This window comes from Thermobia domestica, chromosome 1 (assembly GCF_964235325.1).
Source record: "Thermobia domestica chromosome 1, izTheDome1.hap1.1, whole genome shotgun sequence".
Taxonomy (NCBI): Eukaryota; Metazoa; Arthropoda; class Insecta; order Zygentoma; family Lepismatidae; genus Thermobia; species Thermobia domestica.
Window position 1 is genome coordinate 65,216,717 of NC_137454.1, and position 12,412 is coordinate 65,229,128.

General features: G+C 36.7%; 1 long non-coding RNA gene across 1 annotated transcript; it reads right to left on the bottom strand.

Annotated features, from left to right (window-relative positions):
• Window positions 1-5,644: 5,644 nt before the first annotated feature.
• On the bottom strand, window positions 5,645-10,424 carry LOC145666089 (uncharacterized). Its single transcript, XR_014127688.1, has 3 exons — window positions 10,291-10,424; window positions 7,389-7,459; window positions 5,645-6,136 (listed from the first exon to the last, which is right to left on the bottom strand). It is a non-coding gene; the product is annotated as an uncharacterized LOC145666089 (long non-coding RNA).
• Between the last annotated feature and the right edge of the window lie 1,988 nt (window positions 10,425-12,412).

Genomic DNA, 12,412 nt, shown 5'->3' on the forward strand with positions numbered 1-12,412 from the left:
TAATCATTTCTCCAGACTAAGATGAATATTTATTGTTTGAAGTGTTTTGCCCAATGAACCAGATATTACTGACATTATAATTAATTGTTTATGTAATGTACTTGCTTATTACATGCTGCATGCAAGAAGAAAGAAAACATTGATCATACCCAATCGGAAGTAGGCTCAATCTTGCAAACGGTGCGAGATGTTGAAAAATATCGAAAAATCTCCCCTTTTATGGCACCCCCTTGCCGATTTTTGTCAAGATATCTTTCACTTGTGTCTGTAAAGGAACATGTACAGATCTTGTGAGGAATAATAAGGAGATTCATACTCATATGTGAATCGTGCGCTGTGTAGAGAGCACAGGTTCAGCTGGTAGTATTAGCAATTTTTCTTTTGCTTTCTTACTTTTTGGAAGTCTATATGATGAAAGTTACTTTTGTATTCTGTTTTTAAATATGAAGGTAGAATGTTGAATTAGGAAATAGAATGTTGTTTGTTTCTTGGGGGAATAGATTATTATTTGTGAGTGGATGGAATGAGATATTCTTTAATCTTATTAAGTGTCTGGATAATTATTTTTATGATTATGGCTTGAGAAGGAGCACTTAGCAGTTCATTTTATACGACGAACTTTATTGGATAGTCTATTTGTATCCATACTTGTACTGAAACGCGGAAATTTTAGCACCGAAAATTTGGGCACCAGTAATTTTGACCTGGTAATTTTTGGTACCAAGAAACGAAGCAAAACGAAAATTTTGACACCAAAAACGAAGCAAACGAAATTATTGAAAACTAATTATATACTTTGAATATGACAGATATTTAAGTTCAAATGCTCGTAGATTCGCTTCTTCTTCTTGGCTGGCTGTTTCCCTGTTTCCGGAGGAAATTTCTTCCTCCTCTGATTCCTCATTGTTCTTATTTCTTACATGTGACATTAGAGGTATTGCAAACGATGCCATCCTACGGAGTTCCTAGTTATCCGCTTGGTTTACAAACTCGTGAAAGTTGTTCAAGTAGAGTTCTGCATCAATTACTGTGCCAAAAGGAAAACGGGCTAATAATGTGACGCCTTGATAAAGCGTACCACGTTTCTATTTCTTCATCATGAGAAGAGGTACGTATTTTATTTGTCGAAGAACATGTAGTAAAGCATTCTTGGATGTGCGTTGACAAACTACTGATATCAATAACAATAATTGACTCTTTTTTCTATCTCCATAACCATGTAAAATCTAGAGAGACTGACGCCAGCTCCAATGGCGTCATGTGTTTCGCATTCACCAAGATATTTTCATAGTGAACGTTACTATATTTTAATCAATAATTTGACTTTTACTAGCGAGAATGAATGAATGAGGGAAGAAGAATGAATAATAAAAAAACTATATATATTTCAGTTCTTCACTCTAAAAATGATTTTCAAATAATGTCAATTTCTTCCACTAAAGATTGATAGTAATTATTATTACCCTCTAGAAACCTCACAAGAACGCTATGAACACCAACATTCAAAGTGAGTCTGCAGAGACCGTAAATGCACAAAGTGTACCAAACTAGACAAATAGACCTAATACACCTCTTGGCAATAACCCGTCCTTAAATATCGAATAATTATGAAGCGGGAAATTTCAAAGATTTAGTTCAATCCATTGCTACGACAATTTGGGACTTGATCCGCTTTAGGCCCCCCTCAACATTGGAAACTTTTTGTTGCCCAACAATTCTATCACTCTCTCTAAACCTATTCAGTCTTTTGCGAGTGTGCACACTGCATCGGAGGAGATAGAAAAGTCAGCGAGGCATGGACACAGCTACTTGACACTTCAAAGACGAAACACTTGTTCAACAAGTGGAAATAAATGGCAGCTTGCACCTGTTAAATGCCGTCAGGCGATCTCATTACTTATTATTTTACCGATAATCTCATATAGAAAAATACACAAATAATACGTGCTTACCATAATGCCAGTATTAGCTTTACTTTAGGTGGAATAACTAATTTGAAATTTGAGTTTTTCTTTGTTATTACTGTGCTACTACAGATAACAGTCATAAAAGGTGACCAAATTCATTCTACAGCGACTAAAGAACTTTGATAAATAATTGCGCAAACCACTGTATAGTGTGTCAAATTTTGCCTTCAGCAACTTCTCATTGTGTATAGGATGCACCCAGTATTTCTTATTCTACTTTTCCCCCTTAAATTTAGCATTAACACACGAGCAAGAGCACATTCTTCGAAGTCCATGGTAAAGTGTCCAATATCCCGCCAAATTTTGATGTTAAATCCCCGGCAACTAGTGTTGCCACGAGACGAGACGAGACGAGACTTCAGGCTGTCTCGTCTCGTCTCGTGCAAAGCATGTCCCGTCTCGCGTCTCGTCTCGAAAACATGTGCTCGTCCCGTCTCGTGTCTCGTCTCGAGAGGCTCTGTCCCGTCCCGTCTCGTCTCGTCTCGTTTGTCTCGTTTTGTCTCGTCTTGTCTCGTAAAAAATATAGCAGCATACCATGGGAACGAAAGTAAAATGTAGCAGACTGCACTATGCTAATCAAGTTACTAGTTTTACCCAGACCACACAAGACAAGAAATATCACGGTAGCTACACCGTGAAGCCTTCACCTCTAGTATATGTGGTAGTCGGTTCTATCTCGGTTAGTACCATGTCAGCTTTGTACTAACTGCTTTGTAGTGCGTCAGCTTTTCTCGGGGTTTTCCCGTTTCCTCCCACTTTCTTCATTCCACCATTTCATTCATTACTCATCATCACTGTCTCCTTTAGCCTAATCGGCATAACCGTGGGACGTAAAACTCAAAGATTTCATTTCATTTCATTTCATTTTTCGAATGTGTGTGTTTTCTCGAAGTTGCCTAGTATCCTACCACTTTCTTCATTCCACTAATTTCCCCATCATCATCCATTCGGCCAAAGTTGCCCAAAGGTCTTAAAAATAAATTCAAATAAACTCACAAGGCAAGGACAAATAGTTCACAAGATAATATATATCTGCTGTTAGTTGTCTGAGGCTTCTCGACCCTGTTTTTTTTTTTTTTTTTTTTTTTTTTTTTTTTTACCATTCTGAAACATTGAAATTTGTTTCACCAGTTTCAATACACGAATATACAGCAAATTGCTCATAAGTACGTCGAAGATGAACACACTAATGTCAAATAATGTTTACACGACAAGGAAAGTTCGATGTAAAGGTGTCACTATATATATATATATATATATATATATATATATATATATATATATATATATATATATATATATAGAGAGAGAGAGAGATGGAAATATGTGTGTACACTTTGATTTCATATATTCCAGCCTTTAGGTTTCACAGTGTTAATCCATAACAATCCAAAAACTACTTTCCATTTTAGCATGTTTAGATTTGTTGCAATTTTTTTTAAATAAAAGCTCGGAACCAAATAATTTTATTGAGTAATGGAAAGTATTTGATTGAAATTTTATATGTTACTGCACAGCACAGTAACCTCTACTTAAAGTGCCATAGTAATGGGAGCTGAACGACACATCGGACGAAAGAATGCTTGGGGCCAGTCTTCACCTCCATAGTTCAAATCTGTTCCCATAACCGCGGGGTGTGTGCTACTATGTGGTAGTTGCCCCGTTTGTGTAACAAACTCATGACAATACACCCAGATTAGCTAGTGGCTAAAAAAAAAAAGTTGATTTTTGGTTTGCCATTTTGGATTAAAGTTTCTTATATTGTCGTGATCTATTCGCAATCATACAACGTACCTCTTCATACCAAGCCGAGCGGTCTGCGGCGATAGACCATGGCTTGAAGGCCGCGGGTTGAGTCCTGGAAGGGTCATGTGTATGGATTTTAACAGCATTTGTTTTTTCGTATTGTGTCAGGGGGCGAAATCGTACGGGATAAAAGGATTTCAGTCTGAAAAAATTGGAGAGAATATCCTCCCCAGGATACTTTCATGGGAGTAAGGAATTAGTAAAAATATAGGATATACATTTTATAGCAGGTTTAAAAATATGGTTTGGGTATCCTATTTCTTTTCTGTTAATTATGTTCTCCAATGTTCGAATTTTGATCATTCTTATATTTTCTGCTTTCAACGGAGTTCCATGAATATTATACCAAATGTTCTTTAAACTTATCAAGTTCGAGAGGTTTTATATGCCTGTAAGAAACAATTTCTGAAGATAATTCAGGTCCTAATGATTATTATTCACTAGGAAAGGGAAGTATTCCTCTCTTCTCAACATGGAAGCAGAGGACAATTTCGCACTCTGGTCAGATCAAACATTTCCGCGTAACAAAACGAAGGTCCCCCTGTAAAACCTCTTCACCTAAAGTGTTATTGTTAGTTGTTATTGTTAGTATCATAAATTTGCTGAAAGCAAACAATTTGAAGGGTTCGTCGATAATATCTTTGCTTTCTTTGTCCTTCGCCTCCAAACGAAGAGGTGAATTTTACAACATGACTGCTGTATAATAAGCGAGCGATTGGTAAAGTGGTAAAAGTATGTTTTATGTTTATGTGTGTGTGTGTGTGTGTGTGTGTGAGAGAGAGAGAGAGAGAGAGAGAGAGAGAGAGAGAGAGAGAGAAAAGACAAAATTTTAGTTGCAAGATGACATACTTCAATTGCCGTTTTCGGTTCATATAGCAAAAAGAATACCGCCACCAGAGAATAAAGACAAATGTGGTCTGTTCTGTTATCTTCCACCATCTCAGCCAGAACTTTGAACTACAGCCTGTAATGAGTGTAGACCTTACCCAGTTTTCAAATTGAATAGATGGTGGTGGTAGTTCGGTTTCTTGACCTTGTAAAAATCTTCCCTGTCTTTGATTTTGTTTGTCATCATTCCAGCCAGAAATAAAAAAAGAGAATTCCTCAGTTTACAGCAAGGGGAATTGGGGACAAGACATTAAGGATGATATTCCTGGAAGCTCATGTATCACGATTGTTTCATTCAATAGACAGAGCACACTTTTCTATGAAGGCTTTTCAACATGTTATCTCACAAAGGGGATTTTCCTTTTGCAATCTATATGACCACTGGCAATTTCAATCTTGGCCATTCCCGCCAGCGTTTTCATTTTCGAGACACGAGACGAGACGAGACATTTCACGAGACGTCCCGTCTCGTCTCGTGTCTCGTCTCGTTTTCGAGACGGGACAAGTAGTCTGTCTCGTCTTGTGTCTCGTCTAAAAGGGTTCTGTCCCGTCTCGTGTCTCGTCTCGTTTACGAGACGAGACGAGTCGAGACACGAGAAATGTCTCGTCTCGTGGCAACACTACCGGCAACTTTTCTGTTGCAGGGTTCGGCGACAAAATTGTTTTGTCTCCGTGAAGTTGCTGACTGGAGGAGACAGATGCGAAATTGATGCGCAAGTGTTTTGTCAGCGGTATTTGAAGTGCATTTATTCTGAACATCTTATCAACAAAATTAATATAAATATTGAGCTGGCTTCAGTAAATATTTTTAGAAAAGAGATATGACCTCGTATAGAAATTTCAGCCAATCAGAAAGAGCTAATATCCAGTAACCATTTATTTTGGGATTTAAAAAGTTGAGTTTCGGAGTAAATTATATTAGAATTTTCCATAAAGTATAACTTCCTTACAACAAATAGAAAAATACTGCATAATTTCGTATCTATAATATTTATTTCGTAACATTTCTATGTAGAAAATTTACGTTACTTTATAAATCAATAATAATTTGTTTTGTTTACATTTTAGATCTGTTAGTCTTGAAATTTCAATTCACTTCTCTTGCACATTTGCTTTAACTTGAATCAGTTTTCTATGTTCAACAATACAAGCATAAATCACCTCTTGACTATATCGACAAGATGATAATCTCTTCGTTCCTTTTTGTAAATCAAAAGATTTAGGATCTTGTGACAAATATAGTTTCTTTACTTTGTAAGAGATTTTACTTTCAGTCAACATGGAGGACATGGTTGAGGTGGACACGGACAAGGTTGTGGTGGACACTTAGCTTGACAAGATGGCGTAGGTCCGCATCCACAGCAACTTGGATTACAAGTAGTAGTTGGTGGACACGTTGTAGTTGTAACTACCTTGATACAAGCCACAGAATCTTTTTTTGGCGATACTGAAGTTGGGAAGGTTTTCACCACTGGCTGCAATGTAAAACGATAAATATTGCTAATTAATTAATTTGTATGATGAAATTACTTGCAAATCAAGTTTTATTAATCTTTATCTTTATAGATGTATAGATAGATATATATGTGTGTGTTCCAGCATAAGTCTAGAACACCTTGAGAAATTTTAAGCAAACCTGGTACACATATTACTTATAGTTTGGAAAACAGTACTGTGGGGGTAATATTCTTCTTGCACACTTAAGGGGGAGTAGGATTGGAGAGACATAAAATTGATCGAAAACGACCGATATTAATGTCGAATCCTTAGTTTCTGTTGTCTTTAAGTTGATTAGTGACAGCTCCATGCTCTTATGTTCAACCTTATCCCCAGTGGAGCAAGATTCATTAGCCCACGTATGAAGAGTGAGGGACATCACCGACAAAAGTGTTGAATCTATCTTTTTCGGGTAGCTGAGATCAATAGTGACACTCCCAATACGGTTTAAATCCAAGTTTAGCCCCCATTAACAACACTGGAGGGAGAAACGGTGACATGTAAAACTAAACGAAAACAACCGATATTAGAGTCTAATCTATAGTCTTCGAGGTCCCTATGTTGATTGGTGACAGTTTTAATACCATTTAAGTCCAAGTTCAACTCTCAATGGGAGTAAAACCCTCTAACACACTAGAGGGAGTAGGAGAGAGACATATAAAATGATCATAAACGGCCTATATTAGTGTCGAATCCGTTTCATTTTCTTTGAAACTGAGATGAAAAATGACACTTCCATTCGATAACTATTGATGCGTACTATACATTTGCATTAAGAATTACCGTGATTAATTCTTTTTTCTGTTCCTGACAATTGATTATTATAAGTAATTTGCAAATTTTTAAAATTACATTTCTGGTCGTTTAAACAATTACTAAAATTCAACATTACGATTTGTCTCATTGGTTTTATTTTCAAAATATCTCTATAGACAACGGTAGCTTTTGTCATAAAAAATCATGTCTCTATCATCCTTACTTCAAAAGATATAGGCTACTCGACCAAAGTTTCGGTTGCATTTCTTTTGGAACACTATGTAGAAAGGAGCGCGGTGAAGGTGCGTAATGAGTGACGCTTCTGCTGAATTGGTTGACTTATTTTGTGTCTCCAAGACCCTGATTTAGAATCGGTAGCAGCAACGTATTTGCTTTCTCAGTTGTAAGTTAAGGACTAATATAGTTAAGTCTAAAGTTAAAGACTCCCTAAGTAAGAGACTAATTGATACGAACCTGGTAGAAAATCACAAGTATTACGCATAGCATAAGCTTTTTGTCCATTGTCTTGAAGACGAATTCACTTCCTACGAACAGAAACAAAAAATGTACTTTGACATTGAAATATTGGTATTAACTTGTAGACGCATATTGATTTATCGAGGAATAATACTGGGTGAGACAAAAGATCTTCTATCCTTAATCATAGTTTTGTAAAGAAAGATTTTGTAGATATTTACGACTTTTTAAAACTTACTTTCCGGACAGTTTCGTTCTACTTAAAGAAGTTGTCTCCTTGAGTTGCTTCTCGTCCAGAGAGTAATTTATTGAAAGAGAAGACAGCAACAACTATAAGGTATCCAAAAAAGTTTTTACCGACTTCAGAGTTCGCACAGAGTCTACGTTGTAGCACAAAATACTCACGGTTACGTCTCGAAGTAATCACCATCTGCATCCAACACCATCTGTCAACGTTCCTGCAACTTTACAATGCCATGTGATAAAAGTCAGCGGTCTTGGAAGCAAAGAAGTCCGTGAGTGCAATCCCCAGGTCTCTCTCATTTTCAAATTGTCTCCCACGAAGGTAATTGTCCAGGGAATGAAACAGATGGTAATCTGTAGGGGAAAGGTCAGGGGAATATGGTGGATGACACAAAGTTTCCCAACCAAGTTGCAGAATGGTTTCCAGGGTTCTTTTTGTCATGTTGGTTTTGCATTATCGTGAAGGACCAGCACACCTTTGGGATTAACCAATACCGGCTCCTTTTCCTGTAAAGCACGGCGCACTCGTTGCAACTGCTGGGACTAGACATCCGCATTGATGGTTTGGCCTGGTGGTAGGAGCTCATAATGAATCACATGGCAATAATTCCACCATACGCACAGCATAACCTTCTTGGGATGCAGAGGTGGTCTTGAGGTGTGTGAAACTGCGTCACGTGGCGACAACCAAGGTCGAGTACGCTTGGGTGTGTTGTAAAGGACCCACTTTTCGTCACTAGTGATCAATCGACCAAATATCGGTGTGTTCTGGTGCTTGGAGAGCAAGGATAAACTGGCTTCAACTCGTTGTCGTTTGTTGGTCGGTGACAATGTGTGTGTATGTCTTCCCTATGCGATGTAAGTGCAGTCTGACTGTTTCCATCGATACATTAAACCTTTCGGCAAGTTCCTGACATGTAAGACTACTGTCCTCCTCGATGGCTGTCTTCAGGGCGTCGTCATTCAACACATGTGGTCGTCCACTGCGATGCTCATCACTCAAGGCCATATCGCTGGTCCGGAACGCGCCAACATGCCAAGTAGATCAAAACTTTGTTCTTATTTCTATGGTTGTAAGTAAAATTGAATTATTGAGCCGAATCTTCTGGAAAACTCTTCCAGGTATTATTTATTAAATAATAATAAATAAATGAAATTAATGTTTAATAGTACATTGAATTAGTAAAGCGGCTACAAATTAAAGTTGTAATAAATACAAATACAAAAAAATCTCCAACTCTTTGCTCTGTGTCTATCACTCTCTTCGCCCACAGAAATTAATCCAGAACCCTATCATAATCTAAATGGGGCTATCACTAGTACCTCGAAGCTAATGTTACGCCAATAATAATAATAATAATAATAATAATAATAATAATAATAATAATAATAATAATAATAATAATAATAATAATAATAATAATAATAATAATAATAATGGTTATAGAAATATTACTACTTTAGAGGAAAAGAAACTACTAAGATTATAAGAATATAAACACTTTTGTATGTAAAAACAGTGAATAATGATAGGGTATAATGAATCCTAATTCGTCGGAAGATGAATGAAAATGGTATTTTATGTTCGATAGTAGGCTATCTCCTGACCGATTTTCTTGCTATTTGACTTACCACGCAATCGGAATCGAAATTGGCCGCAAGGACAAATACCTGTATTACAGACGTGTACCAAGAGATTTTTGTTGTAAGTGTCCTAAGTCGAAAGATTGGAAGAGGTCCGGAACTAGTGGAATGTCGTGACCACGCCTCTATTGCAAGTGCATTATTTACAAAGAGTTAGGAAGTTTGTTTTTTTGGGGGGAGGATGATACCCAGGGTATCCCTGGGTGCTCATTGATGTTAATAATGGTAAATTATGAACTTTATAAGGATGTCCGTTTCCAGCCAATACCATTGTGAATTTTGTTCGATTCTTCATCTGGAAATCATTATACTTCATGAAAGCAGTGGCGACGCCAGTTTAATATTTTGGGGGGCAGGAGGGGGGCAGATACATGTTTTGGGAGTTTTTCTTGTAAACCAAAGAACTTCATATTACTTAACCTACATTACCATACAGCATATCGGGACGGGTAGAGGATGCCACCGGAATGGCCGCCCCCTTGCCCCCGCTAGCCTCGTCACTGCATAGAACTTACAGTTAATTTATATAAATTTAGTTACTTCCACTTTTATCACTAGAGGTGTGCACCAAATCAGAGTAAAATGCATTTTCTATTGCCCCTCTATATTGAATTGTATTGAACAACTCAATTATAAACAGATTAAATGGGACACGGCGGTGGCTTAGTAGTACAAAGCTCACCTCTGGTGTATGGGGCCCCTGGTTCGATCCCCGACTAAGTAAGCTTGTAGTAGACATAATCGTGTCCGTGAGTTTTCTCGGGGTATTCCCGTTTCCTCTCACATTCTCATTCTACCAATTCTTCCATTATCATTTAGTTTTGTCTCAATTATTCGTCTTTCTTAGCGCAACGGTCATAACGTGGAACGTTAAGCTGAAAGATTTCAATTTTTATAAACAAATTAAACTATCTATTCTGAAATTGTTCCATTATACTATTCCTTTATCCAGCATCTACTTTTAGTGCACATTTAACTAAAACTATCTTTAAAAAATAATATTATAACTTACCAACTTTGTCCAGATTAAATATGTATCATCAAATGCTTTTTCTTTATAGATTTACTATCTTTTAAAAAAGGAAGAAAGTTAAACAATGGTTTTATTCTTTTACTTTCACGTCCAGGAAAGCTTATAAACGAGAAAACAATACTTGGCAACATTACAAATGGCATTCTTAGCTTTATAACAATAACACCTTAGAACATGGAATTATTGGGACTTTGTGTCTCGCAGAATTAGTGAACCAATCAATGCAGTATTTTAGATAAAGAGTTTATATAAACATTTTTATAGGGATAAATATTCGATCAAATAAACTATTATTTGACTGAAGCGTCACTTGATTTGAGGCGCCTACGCTAATCAAACACAGTAAAGGTCTTAAGGTGGATCACTAGGTCTTCCTAGTGCTATGGTAAACGCTGCTTAAATAGTGTGGCGTTGTCAGATAGGTCGAGTGTTTAGTGATGCCAGATAATAAAGGAAGTAATCATGGAATTCTGCTTGGATACTTACTGGAGAAATTAGTTTTCGACCCTTACCGCAATTCCACTTCTCGAACTGCAACGCTAGAATCCAGGAATTTTCTTATTGTGACTACTACAGTAAACTTACAAATTTGGCAACAACGCATTATGGCGTTCTGCAGAAGCTTCATTTCAAAATCTATTTCCTTAAATGTAAATTAATATTTAAATAAAATATGAAACATGAAATGAAAAACGGTCAAACAATATATCTATTTCGTAATAAGATGGTTACTTTAAAATACTTTACACACAGAAATAAACATTTTGTAAAACTGAGCACTTCTATAGCTTATCCAGACTTAAGAGCCGGCGGGAGTCAAGTGACCTTGACAAATCGAAGATATCGCAGTGCAAAGTGTTTCCTTATTTTGGCAACAGATGGGGTTGTCGCTGAAATGCCGTCAAAGCAAATGCACCCGTCCTTTTCCTTCGTTTTCCCCTGCATGTGGTCAAAGTTGGACAGCGTAGGAGGGGGATGGTTACGGCTGTAAATGGGACAGAAGAGTGAAATTCTTTTCTTTTGGCTAAAAGAGAAACAGAACTGAAGAAACAAATAAATAAGAGGGACCAACATGATATCAGCCGTCAGCTCCCTGTCAGAGAGCCACTCAAATATCTACAACGGTCACAAACATACCATAGAGAACTAAAGCACTTGTCGCCTGTCTCTTTCTCAAAGGATTCTACCTATGGTAAATAACAGAATAGTGCGGGAAGAATCTGATATAAAATGAAGAACCATGCCAATATTAAAAAAAAAAAAAAAAAAAAAAAAAAAACACGGGAGAGTCGATATTCTAATTTATTTAGAGCCTTCGTGGTTTAAAAAAAAAACTTGGAATTGAAAGGCAGAAAACCCAGACAAAGATTTGAAATGTATTGACAATGTGAATCATTTTTTTAGTGGAGTCCATTTCCTTATTTTCTTTTCAAAATATGACCACCAGATTTACCCTCTCTCTCGCCTTCACATTCGGGGTTCGATACCAGTTGCTGACCATCCTGAGTTTTTCCTATTATAACAGGAAAAAGCCGCAATGTTACATTCAGCCTTGGGGACCGGCTTAGGACAGGAGGGAGCACATGCCCTGCTTGATATTGGTTTTTATTGGGGGAAATAGACCACTTCATTAACAATAGAATTAAAAGATGTGTCACTCATGTCCAAAATTATTGTCGCATGTCTATAAATATGTTATTGTAGGAATATAATTTGATAACGAATTCACCCGGTATTTCTTATAATGTTAGTATGCGTACAATCGGCAAAGACATGTATGTGGCAAATTTCATGTCAAAAGAGCAGTAAATAAGAACAATAAAACGAAAACAAAACTTTCGTGTCCATTTAGCAACATTTTATTTTACTCATTCTAATCTTCGTATTTATAATTACTGTATTTTCCTATGAAATTTACCACATATATTTCCCGATTGTACACATAGTATCAGTATTAAAAGTCTCCTGCAAAATCATTATTACATGATATTTTTACAAGAAGACAGTTATAGAAATGCGACAATCATTTTAGACATGAGTGTACAAGGATGTAACAGGTGTTTGTTTCAAACATTAAATAAGTGTTCGTATAAATTGAACT